Below are 18,922 nucleotides of genomic sequence, written 5' to 3'. Positions count from 1 at the left end.
AAATATATGGTCAAATATATGATCAAATATATTGTCTCATGGTCAAATATATGATCTATATTTGACCTATGTTCTATGTGCAACAGAGAAGGATGTATATTTTGTACCTGTTAGTTGGAATGTTCTGCAAATGTCTGTTAGACCCATTTCATCTAGACTGTAGTTTAAATCTGATGTTATTTCTATAATTTATTTTACTGGATAATCTGTCCATTGTTGTAAGTGAGATGTTGAAATTCCCTACTATTTTGGTATCATAGTCAATTTCTCTCTTTAGCTCTATGAATATTTTCTTTATATATTTAGGTGCTCCAATGGTAGGTGCATATGTATTTACAATTGTTACACTCTCTTGCTGATTTGACCTCTTTGTCATTATGTCATGAACTTCATTTCTGCTTCTTTTGTAAAATCCAAAGTCTGTTTTACCTGATATAAGTACAGCTACTCTCACTGTGTTGTGGCTTCCATTTGTATGAAATATTTTTTTCTATCCCTTCACTTTTAGTCTGTTTTGTCTTATAGGCAGCATATCATTGGGTCTTTTGAAAATCCATTGATCCACTCTGTCTTTTTATTTTTATTTTTTCATGATCTTCATTGGTTTATCATTTTAGGGATGGATTCCTTCTGTGTTGCCTAGGCTGGAGGGCAGTGGCTATTCACAGGCACAATCACTTCACACTACAGCTTTGTACCCCTGGCCTCAAGCAATCCTCCCACTTCAGCTTCCTGAGTATTTGTGACTACAGGCACATGCAAAACACTGGGTTTTATTCCTCTTAATTGTACAATTTAACCCATTAATATGCAAGATGATTATTGATAGGTACAGATGTATTACTGCCATTTTTTAAGTTTTCAAATTGTTTTATAGATTCTTTCTTTTTACCTGTCCTGTTGTGTGGTTAAATAATTTTCTCTAGTAGTGTATTTTGATTTTTTTATTTTTATTTTTAATGTAGCTATTAAAGGTTTTTGCTTTGTGGATACCATGAAGCTAACAAATAACACCTCATAGATATAACAGCTTAAAATAACTTGTTATATCTATGAGATGTTATTAACTCTGACCTTAATGTTTTAAGAAAAGGACTCTACAATTTGACCTTGCTCCCTCCAATATTTTAAATTTTTATGTCACAATTTACATATTTTAATGTTGCATATTTCTTAACAAATTATTTTAATTTTTACTATTTCTAATATTTTTGTATTTTAATCTTTATATTAAAGATATAAATGATTCATACACAATCATTGCAGTATTAGAGTATTCCTTATTTGACTCTGCACCTATTTTTATCAGTGAATTTTATACTTTCAAAATATTTGTGTGTGTGTGTGTGACTCATTAACATCCTTTTCTTTCAGCTTGAAGAACTTCCTTTACCATTGTTTATAAGACAGATTTGGAGTTAAAAACAAATAAAACTCCCTCAGCTTTTGTTTGTCTGGAAAAATGTTTATGTCTCTTTCACATCTGAAGGATGGATTTGCTGACTAAAGTATTCTTGGCTGGCAGTTTGGTTGCTTTTTTCCTTTAGCACTTTGAATATATCATCCCACTGTCTCCTGGCTGGTAAGATTTCTGCTAATAAATCCGCTGATAGTTACATTGACACTCTTTTGTATGTGATGTGTTTCTTACCTCTTGGCTGCTTTCAGAATTTTTTTCTTTGTCTCTTTTTTTTGATAATTTGATTATTTTATGTTTTGTCGTATTTCTCTCAGGGTTTAGTTTTCTTGGAGACCTCTATGCATCCCATACATGTGTGTTGGTATCTATCACAGGTTAATGCAGTTTTCAGCCATTATTCCTTTAAATGTGCTTACTGGACCTTTTCCTTTGTGTTCTTCTGTTGATTCTATTATAAAAACATCCGATCTCTTATATGTGTCCTATAATTCCCATAGATCTTCTTCATTCTTATTTATTCTTTTGTCTTTTTCTCCTCTGACTGGATACTTTAAAGTCTGCCTTTCTGCTTACTGATTCTTTCTTTCTACTTGATAAGTTCTTCTGTTAAAATTTTCTATTAAATTTTTTATTGTAGTCATTGTATTATTCATTTCTAGGATTTCTACTGTGTTCTTATTGCTGTTTCTATTTCTTTATTGATCTTCTCATTTTTTTCAAATACTGGTTTCCAAACTTCATTAAATTTTCCATCTGTATATTTTTAAACTTTACTGAACGTCCTTATGAATATTATTCTGTATTATTGATCAGTCTTTGCATAGATCTCTATTTATTTGGGATTCATTATTTGAGCTTTATTTATTTCTTTTTGAGAAATTATACTTCCCTGATTATCCATAATCTTTGTATTCTTATGTTGTGACCTGCATATGTGAGGGGACAAGTCCCTTTTTGGTCCTGCACAGATATATTAGCAGACATAGAGCTATTTAGTCTAGGCTGTGGTCCTGGAAGGTTCAGCTCGTGATGATCCTGGAGAGGCAGAGCTTGTTATAAGTTATCCAGTTGGCTGGGTCACTGCCTTTGCTTTGATATTGAATGGGGTTACTAACTGGGTTCTGCTGACCAGTGAGAACATTGGTTGGACTCTGCTGTTAGGTGGTATGCTGGCTCATACTTAAATGGCTCTGGTTAGACCTGGCACAATATATATTCCTTGGATGGGCAGTTTTGCTATTTGAAATCTGCACTTGAGCAGGGCTGCAGGTTGGACTCTGAGATTAGGTGGAGTCACTACTCTGAACAGGCAGAACCTTAGGCTGTGCTCCTTAGAAACACACAATTTGAAATTGCCTCCTTGTCTGGTTGGAGCTGCGGAGTGGGCTTTTGGCTTTGTTCAGTGGCTGTTTGACTTCCCAGATCAAGTAGGACTGGCCTCTAAGTTTCTTCAAAATGTACAGAAATGGGAGTCTCTCTGCCTGGTTGGGATTGTTTTGTGGGCTGTTTGACTGTGTGTCGTCCCTACTTGCCTTCCTGGGTCGGCCAGTCTGGCTTCTCTGCTTCTCTGAAATCTGCAAAGATGGGAATCTGTCTGCCTGGGCGGGGTCATTGGCCAGGCTTTTTGGCCATGCGGCACCTCTGATTACCTTCCCAGATCAAGCATGTGTAGCTCCTTCACATCTCTGAGATCTGTGAAGGCATGAATCTCTCTGACTGGACACGTTTGTTGTTGGTTCTGGAGTTGGCTGGGGAGACTAGTTGTCTAAGGGCTCACTATATGTGAGCTAGATTGTGTTTCCTACTGTGCTTTTAAAGGTGACAAGCTTAGCTCTGTGAGTGAGCTAAGGGGTTGATTGATGCCTCTGACCAAGTGCTACAGCTTACAGGATGCAGTGGTAACACCAAAATCCTTGTCATTTCCTTTGTTTTACTCCTGGGTGATCAAGCCATGGCATTTCTCTTAGTATTCCTCATTAAGTGAGACCACAGTGGACTTCCTGAGAAGTTTTTTAGAATGCTAGTGAAGTCAAATAACTGTTTCAAGTTCATTTTTCCCCTCATAGAAACTGTGAGTCCAGGAAAATCTTTATCTGGTGCTATGCTACTTTGGTAGAAGGGGAGGTGGGGGTGCAGTCAGAGTGACACCATTCCTCTTAGCCATCAAATTTAGATTTTGTTTACTTCTGCATACCTCACGGGTGTCTCAGGTTTGTTTCCAGGTGCTGAGGTTTTCAAAAGGATGTTCGGTCTGTAGATAGTTGCTAGTTGAACGTTCTGTTGGAGGAATGGGGGTCAAGGTTTTTTCTTTGCCACATTGCTGACATCCTTAAGTTTAAATTAATAATGATTTTATTTTAATGTCAACTGAATAACTGATATATTTTTTTTAAATATTGTTTAAGAAAACATCTGAAATCACAAGCAGGTTCATCATGAAAATATAAAAAGAATTATTGTTAGTCATGATCTATGAAAGAAGCAAGATACCATTTTTTCCAAATATTTATGATTCCTGTCTTTAAGGTTTTTTTTTCTATTATTCATAGTCATGATAGTTTTGACCCAAATATGATTTCAAGTCTTATTTGTAAATATTTTAAGGCACAACCAGGCCTGAATGTATTTTCTACTGCCCAATATAGAAGCAAATTTTGATTAAATCTAAAAACTTTTAATAATGATGGAAATGATTATATGTCTTGCATGTAGGAATTTATTATATGCTATGTAATCAGTATATTGGAACCCTCATTCAAATAATTATGCAAAATTGAACTTTATTTAAATAAATAAGTAAATTTTTTAAAGTGAGATTTCATTTAGTTCCAGAATTATACTTATTGAAATATTACTATATTTTAAAATTTGCTATATATTATAATATTATTTATACTGATGATACTGATGGTTATGAAAATAAATAAAATATATTTCTGGATATGTCAGTGTGACTCCAGTGATTTATATTTGTGTTTGTGTTTTTTTTTCTAAAGGATTTGAACAACTTGCAAATACACCATGCTAGACACACTAAGATAAGCAAAATCAAGTAAGACCATATGCAAAATTGTATAATTTTTTATTGTGAAGTTTAGTGCATTTAAAGCACTAAAATAACTTTTTTAAAACATTTTATGTCACATACTTTTTCATATTCTTATTAAAGACATGAGCTATTCATTTCAAACAGACTTATCCTGAAACTGAATATATAGACGTACTTTATCTGGATAGACTCTTGTAAGTGATACTGAGCACTGTGGTATAATAACTTTCCAATATTTTATGTAATTTTAATTGAAGGAGGATATACATACAAAAACTTTAAAGAAGTTATTGTAAATGTACAAATTGATGGATTTTCATAAAATGAATTATCCTTATAGCCATCAGCTAGATCAAGAAATAAAGCATCACTAGCCCCCAGAAGCTACCCTCAGCTTCCCTCCAAGTCACTAAAATTCTCCAACAAGTTGATAATCTTTCTGATGTTCAACACTAAATACTTTGTATATTTGTGTATAGTGTGCAAGATGGAATTTTACTGTATAGATTATTTTGCATCTGGCATTTTTTACTTAGTGAGATATCCAAACAATATTAATTTTCATCATTGTTATGAAATATTTTATTATATGAAAATACAAAAAAAGTGTGTGTGTTTGTGATCTACTATAAATGTGTAGTTTTCAGGGTTTTTTGGCTATTATAAGCAATCCTCACAGTCTAACAACATCGGCTATTGTCTTTTTTATTTTATTTATTCTAGTGTTTGTGTACTAAAATTTAATCGTGATTTTATCTTGCAGGTCTCTGTTGTCTAATGAGGTAGAGCATGTTTTCCTGTGTTTTAGCTGATCCACTTTGTAGGCATCTTTTCCAGTGTTTGCATTTTTGATCTCTTGAATTGTCTGACTGTTATGGGTTGAATTGTGTTCCTCAAAAATTCATGTGTTGAGTTCCTAGCACCCAGAACCTCAGAAAGTGACTTTCTTTAGAAGTAAAGTCATTGCAGATGTAGTTAGGTAAAATGAGGTCATACTGAAGTAGGGTGGGCTCTAATATAATATACTGGATGCTCTTATTGAAAGGGAAAATTTAATTTCTGACACACAGACACATAGCGAGAATACCATGTGAAGATTAAAGAAGTCATTGAGATGCCTTAGTAGAAGTCAACAAATGCCAAACATTGCCAGCCAACCACTGGTAGCTAGGAAAAAGACATGAAACTGATTTTTTTCCTCATAGCCCTTGGAAGGAACAACCTTGCAACACACTGATCTTGGATTTCTAACCTCCAAAACTGTGAGACAATACATTTCTGTTGTTTAAGCCACTCTGTCTGTGGTTATTTGTTGCAGTTGTAGCAAACTGATGGACTGTCATTTATTGATTTGTAAGAATACTGTATATATTCTGGTTATGAGTTATTTGTCAGTAATATAAACTGTAAATTAGTCTGTGATTTGTCTATTCATTCTTTTAATGGTGCCTCTTGATGAATAAAAGTCATTAAGATTAATGTAGGTTAAACGTTCATATTTTACTACATGGCTTATATATTTTTGTCCTGTTTAAAAAATATTTGCTCACTCCTAGATCATAAAGATCAAAATATATTTTCTTCTAGAAAATAGTATTTATCTTTTATATTTAAGTCTACAATGCACTGAGAATTGAGTTTTGTAAATACAATGATGTAAGAGTCACGATTTATATTTTTGATATTTAATTGGCTCAGTATCAAGAATAAATTCCTCCCGATTTCAATATATATCACATTTTTATGTGACTCTGTAAGTCACATAAAAGACTCCATAAGCCTTTTTCTGGCACTTTATCTTATTCTTCTTGTCTAGGTGTCTATTTCTGAGTTAATTGTATATTATCATACTTATTATATATGTATATTTTATAATTATATCTGAAAATAAAAGTTCTTCAGCTTTAATACTTCTGCAAGATTTCTCAAACTATTATTGGCTCTATTTTTCATATAAGTTTCAAAAACAACTTATCAAGTTTTGCCAAGAAACCTGCTGGGATTTTTGTTGGAGTTGCATCGAATCAATATATTAATTAGGAGAGATTACACGTTCACAATACTGACTTTTCCAAACCTTGAACCTTGAATAGTGTACTTGTTTAGAGAGTCTTTAACTGACAGTATTTACATTTTGTAGTTCATATTGGAAAGTTATTGCTCGTCCTCTGTTAGATATATTACTATGTATTTTATCTTTCTAATGCGATTGGAAACATTTCATTTTTATCTTCTATTTTCTGTGTTTTTCCTTATAGTGAGAATTACATTTAATTTTTGCCCTTGCTAAATTTCCTTCCTAATTCTTATTATGTGTCTATAATTTTAAAAAATCCTATATATGCTATATGTAGAAGAAACAGTTTTATTTATTGCCTTCCAATCCTAATGCCACTCTTTTTAAAAATGTCTTTTCTTATCACACTATGACTTCCAGTACCATGTTGATAGACCACAAAATAGTTTTCAAAATCTATAAAATTTTCTCAGATTAAAAATGCATGTAAAATTTTTTTAGTAAACGTTCTCTCATTTGCTTTCATTCACAGTGCAGTCATTTAAAATAGTATACCTAGTAACCTTGGCTCTTCACTCCCGAATCATTCTGCAACTGAACACATACTGACTTCCTCTATCCTGTTTCAGTGACACTATAAATGCTACCTGCCACTCTCTAATTCGCACTCTATTGTATAATTTTCATTTCAATTCTGTATTGTATCTGTAATCCTTTTGGAAGTTTTTGTTTATTGCCTTGTATGAAGCCACTCATAATGTTTATTGACATTAGTTTTTATAACAGGAGTTTTGGAATCAGGAAAGGCTTATATTTGTATCTGTTAGGCGTTTCTTATTTAACCCTTTTAAATTCTCTAATTCTTTTATCTTCTGATATATACTTACAAGACTTTTGTAGGAAATAAATACATGTAAAGTGCCTAGTACATGACCAGGCACATGACTAAGGAACAATAAATTATAGTTCTTTGAAGTATCTATGTCTATCCTCATGCTCCTCAAAATTAGGTTTTCCTGCAGGTTTTCTTTTAGAAATTTGTTCTTCTCATTCTAGTCGTCTATCTTGAGTAATATCTTGCAGTTGCCTTTTAAAATTCAGCTTAAGCTTTATCCCCTTTATTCTTCCTGAGCAAATCTAACATATTTTCTTCTGTCATGTTTTCATAGTATTCTCACTTATCACTTGCTATGCTTTACATTCTAATAACATACGCTTATTTCCTCAAACTTTAACACGAGTTTTTTATTTGAAAGAAAAATTGTGTTTCATTTCTACAATGAAAATCTTGAGACTTGAGCTTTCAGTCATTTAACCTTCCATTTGCAGATACATTTTTTTCAGAGTATCACTAATATATGTGGCTGCTTAAATTCATTGCAAGGATTTTATTATTATCATTCAGGTAAATTATGTGATGAAAGTATATTGGGGTAACATAATTATTCAGAAGAGTATAAAGGTAGAATAATATACACACATTAATATAGGCTTACCATTTATGTCCATTTCCTACTCCATTCTCCCTTCCTTCCTTCCTTCCTTCCTTCCTTCCTTCCTTCCTTCCTTCCTTCCTTCCTTCTTTCCTTCCTTCCTTCCTTTCTCTTTCTTTATTTTCTTTCTTTTTTATTTTCTGAGACAGAGCCTTGCTCTGTTGCCCGGGCTGGAATACAGTGGTCCGATCTAGGCTCACTACAAGCTCTGCCTCCCAGATTCAAGCAATTCTCCCTTCCTCAGCCTCCTCAGTAGCTGGAATTACAGGCTCCCGCCACCATGCCTGGCTAATTTTTCTGTTTTTAGTAGAGAAGGGGTTTCGCCACACTGGCCGGGCGCCGGGCTGGTCTCAAACTCCTGACCTCAGGTGATCCATCCACCTTGGCTTCCCAAAGTGCTGGTATTACAGGCATGATCCACTGCACCCGGCCTCCATTCTCCATTTCTAACCAGATTCTTTCCAAGTTTGATTTTTCAAACAATGCCACATTGAATTTGTGTTTCCTTATAGAATACTGGATAGGGGTAGGAAATGAGCACTTCAAATTTTACCAATTTTACCATTTTATCAAGCGATTCTCCTGCCTCAGCCTCCCGAGTAGCTGGGATTACAGGCGTGCACTAGCACGCCAGGCTAATTTTGTATTTTTAGTAGAGCCGGGGTTTCTCCATGTTGCTCAGGGTAATCTCCAACTTCCTAGTTCAGGTGATCCACGCACCTCAGCCTCCCAAAGTGCCGGAATTACAGGCGTGAGCCACCGCGCCCAGCCGTCATTTGTTGTATGTAAATATCTGTTTCCAGTTTAAAAAATTTTTTTAACATTAATTATTATTCTGTTTCATTTTTAACTGTTGTGGGTACATAGTAGGTGTATATATTTATGGGGTGCATGACATATTTTGATACCGGTATAAAATAGATAATAATCACCTCAGGGTAAATGGGGTATCCATTGCCTCGAGCATTTATTTTTTCTTTGTGTTACAAAAAACTCTAATTATACTCTTTTATTTTAGAATGCACAATAAATTATTGTTGACTGTAGTTACCTTGTTATGCTATCAAATCTAGATCTCATCTCATTCAATCTAACTGTATTTTTGTACTCATTTACTGTTCCCACTCTTCTGCAGCTCTCCTCTACCCTTTGCTACTCTTCTCCAGCCTCTGGTAACCATCATTCTACTCTCTGACTCCATGAGTTCAATTGTTTTAACTTTTAGCTCCCACAAATAAGTAAGAACATGTGAAGTTTGTCTTTCTGTGACTGGCTTATCCCACTTAATGTAATAATTTGCAGTTCCATCCGTGTTGTTGCACATGACAGGATCTCATCTTTTTTATTATTATGGCTGAATAGTATTCCATTGTGTGTATGATCACATTTTCTTTATCTGTTCATCTGTTGATGGATACTTAGCTTGCCTCCAAATCTTAGCTGTTGTGAATGGTGCTGCAGTAAACGTGGAAATGAAGATATCTCTTTGATATACTGATTTTCTTCCTTTGGGGCATATACTTAGCAGTGGGATTCTACATCATATGGTAGTTATATTTTTATTTTTTTGAGGAACCACCACATTGTTCTTCATAGTGGTTTTACTAACTTACATTCTCATCAACAGTGTATGAGGGTTTCTTTTTCTCCACATCCTCACCAGCATTTGTAAATGCCTGTCTTTTGAATAAAAGCCATTTTAACTGGGATAAGATGATATCTCATTGGAGTTTTGGTTTTTGTTTGTTTATTTCTTTGTTTTGAGACAGGGTTTCACTCTGTAGGGCAGGCTGGAGCATAGTGCAACAATCACGGCTCCCTTGCAGCCTTGATTTCCTGGGTTCAGATGATTCTCCCACTTCAGTCCCACAAGTATCTGGGACTACAGGTGCACACCATCATGCCCCACTAATTATTGTTTTTTTTTTGTAGAGATGGGGTTTCACCATGTTGCTCAGACTGGTCTTGAACTGCTGGGCTCAAGCAATCCACCTGCTTCAGTCTCCCAAAGTGCTGGGATTACGAGTGTGAGCCAACACACCCAGCCTCATCAAAGTTTTGATTTGCATTTCTCTGATGATCAGTGATGTTGAGTACCTTTTCATACACCTGTTTGCCATTTGCATGTCTTCTTTTGAGAAATGTATATTGATGAAACTAGACCCTGATCTCTCGCCATATACAAAAACCAAATAAAAATGGAATAAGACTTAAATCTGAAACCTCAAACTATAAAATTACCAAAAGAAAACTTTAGGGAAACTCTTCAAGGTATTAGAGTGGGCAAAGATTTTTCAAATAATATTCCACAAGCACAGGAAACACAAAAATGGACAAATGAGATCACATCAAGTTAAAAAGCTACACAGCAAAGGAAATAATCAACAAAGTTAACAGACAACACACAGAATGGGAGAAAATATTTGCAGACTATTCATCTGACAAGGGATTAATACCTAGAATACAAAGGAAGCTAAAATTACTCCATATAAAACAATCTAATAATTTGATTAATAAATGGTCAAAAGATTATTGAGCTTTTGGCATCACAGAGGTTTTAAAATTTTAAGAGTCAAAATCTAATATTCAAAAACATTTAGCAAATTTCTCCATTAAGTTTTGAAAACTTTTTGTAGCTTCATATAATATATGAATATGTTCGTCGTATTAAATGTTTCATGTTTTAAAACATACTGATTATTTGTTATTGTTGATTCGTTGAAATGCTGCTACTTTTATATTTTGATACAATTACTCTGCTAAATACATCTTAGTTTAAAGATTGATTTTCTTTTAGTTTCTGCATCATTATGAGATTTATATTAAAAATTTACCATTTTCTTTTCATTTTCTACTTTTTGTTACTCAATTGTTTTGTCGTATTCCTTCAGGTAAGACTTCCAGTACCCTGTAGATTATTAGTTACATTAGTGGGCAAGCTAGCACTTTACATATAGTAGGAAAATGACTGCATTTCCCTTCTTTAAGGACGATTCTGCTTGGATTTTTGAGAAGTTTATCAAGTTGCTATGATCTATCACATTTGGCACATTTTTCTCAGATGCTTTTTCTGGATCTACTGAGAGTTTTTCTTTTTTTTTTCCTATAAGACTGTAAACTAGTTCAACCATTGTGGAAGTCAGTGTGGCGATTCTTCAGGGATCTAGAACTAGAAATACCGTTTGACCCAGCCATCGCATTACTGGGTATACACCCAAAGGACTATAAATCATACTGCTATAAAAACACATGCACACGTATGTTTATTGTGGCACTATTCACAATAGCAAAGACTTGGAAGCAACCCAAATGTCCAACAACGATAGACTGGATTAAGAAAATGTGGCACAAATACAGCATGGAATACTATGCAGCCATAAAAAATGATGAGTTCATGTCCTTTGTAGGGACATGGATGAAACTGGAAACCATCATTCTCAGTAAACTATCGCATGGACGAAAAACCAAACACCGCATGTTCTCACTCATAGGTGGGAATTGGACAATGAGAACTCATGGACACAGGAAGGGGAACATCACACTCTGGGGACTGTTGTGGGATGGGGGGAGGGGGGAGGGACAGCACTAGGAGATATACCTAATGCTAAATGACGAGTTAATGGGTGCAGCAAACCAACATGGCACATGGATACATATGTAACAAACTTGCACATTGTGCACATGTACCCTAAAACCTAAAGTATAATAATAAAAAAAAATCAATTAATATGGAGATTTTAAATGATAACTTAAAAATATTAACCTATTTTGCATTCCTAGGGTAAATTGTACTAGTGTAAGCTTTAAATTTTTATTTTGTAAATAATATATAGTTTTCTATACAACGAATAAGACTATATCACATGTGTTTCCCTAAAATTAGATTTTAATAATATGTGGAACATGTACATTGTCAGGGGAAAAGTTTAGACTATGGATTTGGTTTTTGAAAGGCTATTTTTTTGTTGGAATTTTTTTATTATTCATAAATCACTCTTACACTCTTAATAATTGTATTAGTTTGCTGCAGCTGCATAACAAATTACCAGAAACTTACTGGGTTAAAACTTCACACATTTTCTTATCTTACAGCTTCCATCAACCAGGAGTCTGTCTATGCTTCACCTGGTTCCTCTGCTCAGGGTGTCCAAAGGCTGTGGTCAAGATATGTGCAGAGGCATATTCTCAAAAGAGGTCTAACTGGGGGAAGTTAAGCTTTCAAGTTTCTTGGGTTGGTGGCAAAATTCACTTTCTTATTGGTGAATAACTTATGGTAGCTTGCTTTTTCAATGCAACTGTAGGATAGAGGATCTTTCACCTTAGGAGGGCTGCACTCCCTCTTTTAAGAACTTTAACCTGTTTGAATTAGACCCATCCAATATAATCTCCTCTTGATTAACTCAAAATCCACTGATTTGGGACTTTGGTTACATTTGCAACATTCTCTTGGCTTTTGCCCTATTCTGCTAGCTAGAAGTGACTGATTCTGCTTGACATCAGGGGAGAAGACTTTACAAAGGTGTGGCTCATTAGGGTTTATCCACCACAAAATGTGCCTTTATAAAAATGATTTGTGTAGGATATGTGCAAAAGTGTCTCATTTTAATATTTCTAATACAATATATTTAAATATGTTTTCTTTGTTTCTCATCCATCTTGCTGCTGGTTGATCAATTTTATTAAAAGTTGAAAGACATAGATTATTGCTTTCGTTGATATTTGACAGTTTTTACAAGAAAATCATTATATAATTATGAGAGTGCATCATTTTCCTACTCATATAAAAACAACAGTTTCCTTTGGGACTTACAAATTATAGATGAGCGATCAGATCTTTTTTAAAAAATAGAATTTATTTTTTTAGAATACTTAAAGGTTCACAGCAAAACTGGGTGGAAAATACAGATAATTCCTATATAAGACTTGCTCCTTCACATTCACAAACTTCATCATCTACATTCAGCACAACAGGAGTGAATTTGTTACTATTGATCAACTTACATTAACACATCATTATCATACATAGTCCATCATTTACACTAGTGTTTACTCTTGGTGTTGCATAGTCTATGTTTTTTTCATCAAATGTATTATGATGAGTATGCACCACTGTAGAACCATACAGAGTAGTTTCACTGTCCTAAAATCCTCTCTGCTCTGCCTGTTCATGGCTCCTCTTTTCCCCTGCAACCACTGAGTTTCTTACTGTCTCACAGTTTTTCCTTTTCTAGATTGTCGTATCATTTGAATCATACAGCATGTAGCCTTTTCTGATTGCCTTATTTCACTTAGTAATTTGCATTAAAGATTCCTCCATATCTCTGCATGGCTTGTTTAGCTCGTTTCTTTTTAGTGCTGAAAAATAATCCATTGTCTGGGTGTGCCAGTTTATTTGTAGCAGTTTGTTCAGCTACCAAAGGAATCTTAGTTGCCTCCAAGTTTCAACAATTATGAAAAAGTGTTCATAAATGTCCCTATGTAGGTTTATGTGTGAGCACGGTTTTTAACTCATCTGAGTAAATACTAAGTAGAGCTATTGCTAGATTGTATGGTAAGATTGTGTCTAATTTTGTAAACTGCCAAATTATACAAATTATTCTCCAAACTTTCTATAGCATTTTTCATTTCCACCAGCAATGAATGAGAGTTCCTATTACTCTGCATCCTCATCAGCATTTGGTATTGTGTTCTGGATTTTGGCCATTCTAATAGACATATAATGATATCTGATGGTTGTTTTACTTTTCCATACTCTAATGACTCCATACATAATGACATATGATGTTGAAGATCTTTTCATATACTTATTTTCCATCATGTTCCTTCTTTGATGAGGCATCTATTTGGGTCTTTTGTCCATTTATTAACATCTTTGTTCCTGTTCTTGTTAAGTTTTAAAAGTTGCTTGTAGATTTTTGGAAAACAGTCATTTATCAGATGAGTCTTTTGCAAATATTTTTTCCAGTCTGTGACTGGTCTTTTCATTTTCTTAACATTTCATTTCCTGAGCAGTTTTGATTTTAATTAAGTTCAGATTGTCAGTGATTTATTTCACAGATTGTGCCTTTGATATTATATCTAAAAAGTCATTCCCATACCCCAGCTCATCTAGATTTTCTCTTATGTTATATTTCAGAAGTTTTACATTTTTTGTTTTACATTTAGATCCATGCTCCATTTTGAGCTCATTTTTGTGAAGCGTTTCCAGATTATTATGTTTTTCATGTGGATGCCCAGTTGTGCCAGCATCACTTGTTGAAAAGATTATTTTTTCTTCATTGAATTATCTTTGCTCCTTTATCAAAGATGAGTTGACTATGTTTATGTGGGTCAGTTTATAGATTAATATTCTGTGCTATTGATGTAGTTGCCTAATAAAAAAAGAGCCATCACAATATAGCACAATTTAGCTTTACTTATGGGCACAGTTTGTGTTTTTGGAGAATGGACTCTCCATAGCAAAACTTAAAGAGTTTTTTTTTTTTTTCTTTTGGCGGGTTGTTTTTGAGTTATTAAGTGTAGATATGGTGTGTTCATTAATAATGAACTAAATGACTCTCAGGTTTCCCCACCTCCTTGGGAATTGACACTTTTTGTGTAAAAAATTTAAAAATGAACTGGGACAGGTGCAGTGGCTCATGCCTGTAATCCCAGTGCTTTGAGAGGCCAAGGTGGGAGGATTGCTTTAGTACAGAAGTTCGAGACTATCCAGGGCAAGAGTGTGTGAGACTTCATCTCCTCCAAAAATAAAAACACTATATTCCAGCAAAAAAAAAAAAAAAAAAGGAAAAGAAAAAAAATATGAATGGCAAAAGACCCAGAGTAGCCAATTTATTACTGAAGGAGAGCAAAGTTCTACTAGAATTTAAGACTTACTATAAAACCACAATATTTAAGACAATGTGGAATTAGTAAAAGAATAGACTATCTGTCCATGGCCATAAATAGAGGCTAAATTGTGCCACAGTGTAATGGCTCTTTTTTTATTAAAATTTCTTCGATATTATAGCAAGGATGTTGCAAAGGATAAATAATGCTAAATTTTAATTTCTTTTTTTAATACTTCAAATTAGTATGGCAATATTTATTCAATTCAAATTATCTTTGCTTCCCAAGCTATAAATATATATTCAAGATAACCTTGTACTGAAGAGGTAACTCAAGTAACTTATACTTTTTCCACTTTACAAGTCCCCTTTCTTGGTTATAACTATTTTTAGGAGCTATTTTATTTGAGGACTTCATAAAAGTAATGTTTCTATGAATGACTAATGAGAAATTAAAATGCTGGATACTCATGCTCTTTTATTACTATGACTCATGTAGTTAATAAAAACTGTCTTATTTTATTTTATTGCAAGCATAATGCCATCCACACGGTACTTAAGTCAATATGATTTCAATGACATCTCAAAAAAATAAAAGTCAAAGGAAACAAATATGCCATAAAATACTTCTCAGAGTTTCTCATAAGTGAAAATAGAACTTCATCAATAATTGAATCAATCTTTGTTATTAAATTCAACTAAAGAATCTGTTGCATACTCCTAACTATAGCTCTTTAATAAAAAATAATTTTCAATGCTTTTAGAATTGCTGAGATATCTTTTTTCCATGTTTGTTTAAAATTCACTTGGTTTAATAGTTGTTTAGCTCTTATAATATGCCAGGCACAGTTCTAAATTCTTTACATATACTGTCTAATCACTTAAAATAAATTCAATTTTTATATAAATGAGAAAAATAAGAACAAAATCAATTAAGTAACTTATCTACATAGTAGATCCAGGTTTCAATATCTTGATATTCTACCTCTGACTTAAAGGAGAAATCTTTTATTTGCATACCTAAGTAAGCAACACCCCCATTGTGAACAGACTAGCCCATCTATTGTATGCAAACTAAATCATTTCCAGTAACTTTGTTTATCCTAAGTTATTATGGTCTCAATAAAGTTTCCTAACTCTAATCACAGTATCTAGAAGACAATTACAATATTGTCTTACATAATTTCATTACCCTCTATTAGATATCTCTTCTTTGATTGTCTCTAAGGCTATGTGAATTTGGTGCTTTTATTTAGCTTTGATCCATATTGTTCAATGGCCCTTCTTCACCAAGGGGTAATATGAATTGGATAGATGTATCCATGAATAGGAAAAATATGTATTGTCTTTATTCCTCTAAATGTTGCCCTTAATTTGGTGTATCACAGCAATACCCAAAGACTAAGATGCAAAGTCTAGGGCAGGAGTGTCCAGTCTTTTGGCTTCCATGGGCCACATTGAATTAGAATTGTCTTAGGCCACACATAAAATACACTAACATTCCTAATGATAGCTGATGAGCTAAAAAAAAAAAAAAATTGTGAAAAAAATTGCAAAAAAAAAAAAAACACCTCATAATGTTTTAAGAAAGTTTAAGAATTTGTGTAGGGTCACATTCAAAGCCATCCTGGGCTACATGTAGCCTGTGAACCACAGGTTGGACAGGCTTGGTCTAGGGTCAGGAATGCAGCCCTCCTGGGGTAACTGCATATTTGCTGCTTCACCTCCTGAGGTCTATAACCTCCACTGCCCAAATACTATAAAACAGCAATTCCACTTACCTTTTATTTCTTATCTCTATTTTCCTGTTTCACATTTTTTCTCCACAGAACTTATCAAAAAGTAACATATTATATATATTTCATTGTTTATTTCCATTGTTCTATGAGTTAATCTGGCTTCTCTGGGATGCAGACAAGATGAAATTAGTCATGCAAGAGACCTACCAGGGACAATGCCTTGGAGGGATAACAGAGGGGAACTGGGAGAGTCTGAGAAGTCGTCAGATCTTGATGCCAGTTGGCCCTGGGCAAAGGATGAAAAGAACGAAGGAAAGAATGAAGCAACTTAGCCTGCTATATAGACCTAAGAGACTTGACAAGGTTATTGTAAAGTCCTTGCATCACAATGTTCCATCAAAGAAGGACCATATCACCCTCCTGAATGAGATCACCTTAACACCCTTGCCTCATTCAGTCATTGGCACAGAGAAACAACAGAAAGCATTCCCTTGGCACAAATGACTAATTTTAGAGCATGATATCTGTAATTGGCAGTTAATTACATCCCTCACAAATGGAGATCTGACAGGCATGCATCAAGTCTGTCTCTACCTATTGAAGTACAGGGGCTTCTTTGTTCATCATCTTATGCTAAACACCTGCAAGAGTACGTGGGTCACAGTAATAATCAACAAATGCAGTAGAATAAATGGTCTATGGCAAAAAAGATGTTTATATTTTCTGTAATGTCTTCTTGGAAATTAGTCTTCTTACAAGAGCTACTGGTCATCTGGAATTATAGACTACCTTGGGGAATGTCTGAATCTTCTTGAAAACTTCACAATAGGGCAAGGAAAATTTTTTTAAAGGAGCTATTTGACCAGAAACCGGAGAAGTGTCCTTGCAGAACACAAATTATCCCTAACACCAGTCACTGAAAAGTAATTACACGGGGTTTCAATGGCAACTGAAACAAGATGAGTGCTGATGAGTTTCAGAATGGAATGTGAGCAATCTGGAGTTCTGAATCCTTGTGGTGTCTATGTTCTACCTCATTAAACATAGCCAGAGTTTCAAACAGTTGTATTATCAAAGTGCAATATGCTCTATTATTTAAGAATATGCAATTCTGCTAAAGATGATGAAAAAATAGTAGAATGGGTGAAAATCATAGGATGTATTAAGCATACAGAGTGAGCAAGCAAATAGCTTATGAGACAAAGGAAGAATCCATAAAATTGTTATGAATTAAATATAAGTTAGCAACGTATAATATAAAGTAAAAGATAAATAGAATAAATGATGTAGATAAAGGCAAAAGCAAGAGTTCCATTATGGATAGAAAGGGATGGAAGGAACCAGTAAATCTAAAATATTAAAAAGCACAAATCATACCCCCTTCAGTTTGACAGTGAAATTATCCCTAAATCACTCACCCATTGGTGACATTTATTATGATCCAATGTGGAACTCCTGTGTGCTCTACTGCAGAAATGTGGTTAATAAGCATGGCTGCTCTGTAAATCACAGGCAAGCTATATTTACTGAACAGGCATACTGGCTGCACATCCTCCTGATAGAGCTAGTATACTTGGCTCCAGGCATCCTCTTTGTGCTGAATCCCCTTGCTGAAATCTCACCTTTGATTCTCATAACCACATTATCAACAGAGAAGGATGTTGTGGCAGAGAGAGAGTAAGAGACACAGCACATATGAATATTGTGTAACACAGGGTACATTGTGGTCATTCCACCCAACATATGCCCTATTCTAACTGTGTTAACCTATCCCATTTCTTTGCTATTGACTTATATTATGTTTTAAATTGATTCAGTAGACAGTGTAATTCAAAATCTTAAGGAGATGTGTGTGACTTTCAACTCCAGGAGCTCCGTGATAGCTTGCCTCATAGTTTCCTGAAGATTACCATTGCAAAATGGTGATTTTCCACCTGACATAACTTGTTCTCATTCAAAAAATTTCTCTGTAAAGTATTACAGGTAACAGAATAACTGGAGCCAGAATTCCTCTTAGCAAGGAAACTTATGTTAGAGGAAAATACCTGCACAAGTTGCTTAGACTAGAATGTTTAATATAGAATCTTATTAAATGTGGGCTTCTCTATGGCAATTAATGGAAAGAGCTGGACACATAAGAGATGCAGCAAATTCTTTGAAAGAAAAAACAAATTCAGTAAAGAAAATGTGATACACACTTTAAGGGATTTCTACAGAACTATAAAGACCTAATCCTACCCAACCCAGAATTAAATCTTAGGGAAGCATAATGATATTCATTGGAAATGGAATATAGATTCAAACAACTAGAGTTTAGTGATATAAAACCTTGAAGTGCTTTCAGGTTTACATAAATTTCTGGTTAAAATTTAAAGAT

General features: G+C 34.2%; 1 long non-coding RNA gene across 1 annotated transcript in view; it reads left to right on the top strand.

Moving 5' to 3' along the window:
- The window catches only part of LOC129481812 (uncharacterized), a 94,674-nt gene extending 82,104 nt beyond the window's left edge, over positions 1–12,570 (top strand). The window contains exons 4-5 of the long non-coding RNA XR_008657517.2: positions 12,072–12,148; positions 12,454–12,570. This is a non-coding gene — a long non-coding RNA (uncharacterized lncRNA). The remainder of the gene's footprint in view (positions 1–12,071; positions 12,149–12,453) is intronic.
- The last annotated feature ends 6,352 nt before the right edge of the window (positions 12,571–18,922 follow it).

This window comes from Symphalangus syndactylus, chromosome 5 (genome assembly GCF_028878055.3).
Source record: "Symphalangus syndactylus isolate Jambi chromosome 5, NHGRI_mSymSyn1-v2.1_pri, whole genome shotgun sequence".
Taxonomy (NCBI): Eukaryota; Metazoa; Chordata; class Mammalia; order Primates; family Hylobatidae; genus Symphalangus; species Symphalangus syndactylus.
This window is presented reverse-complemented; position numbering and strand designations above follow the sequence as displayed.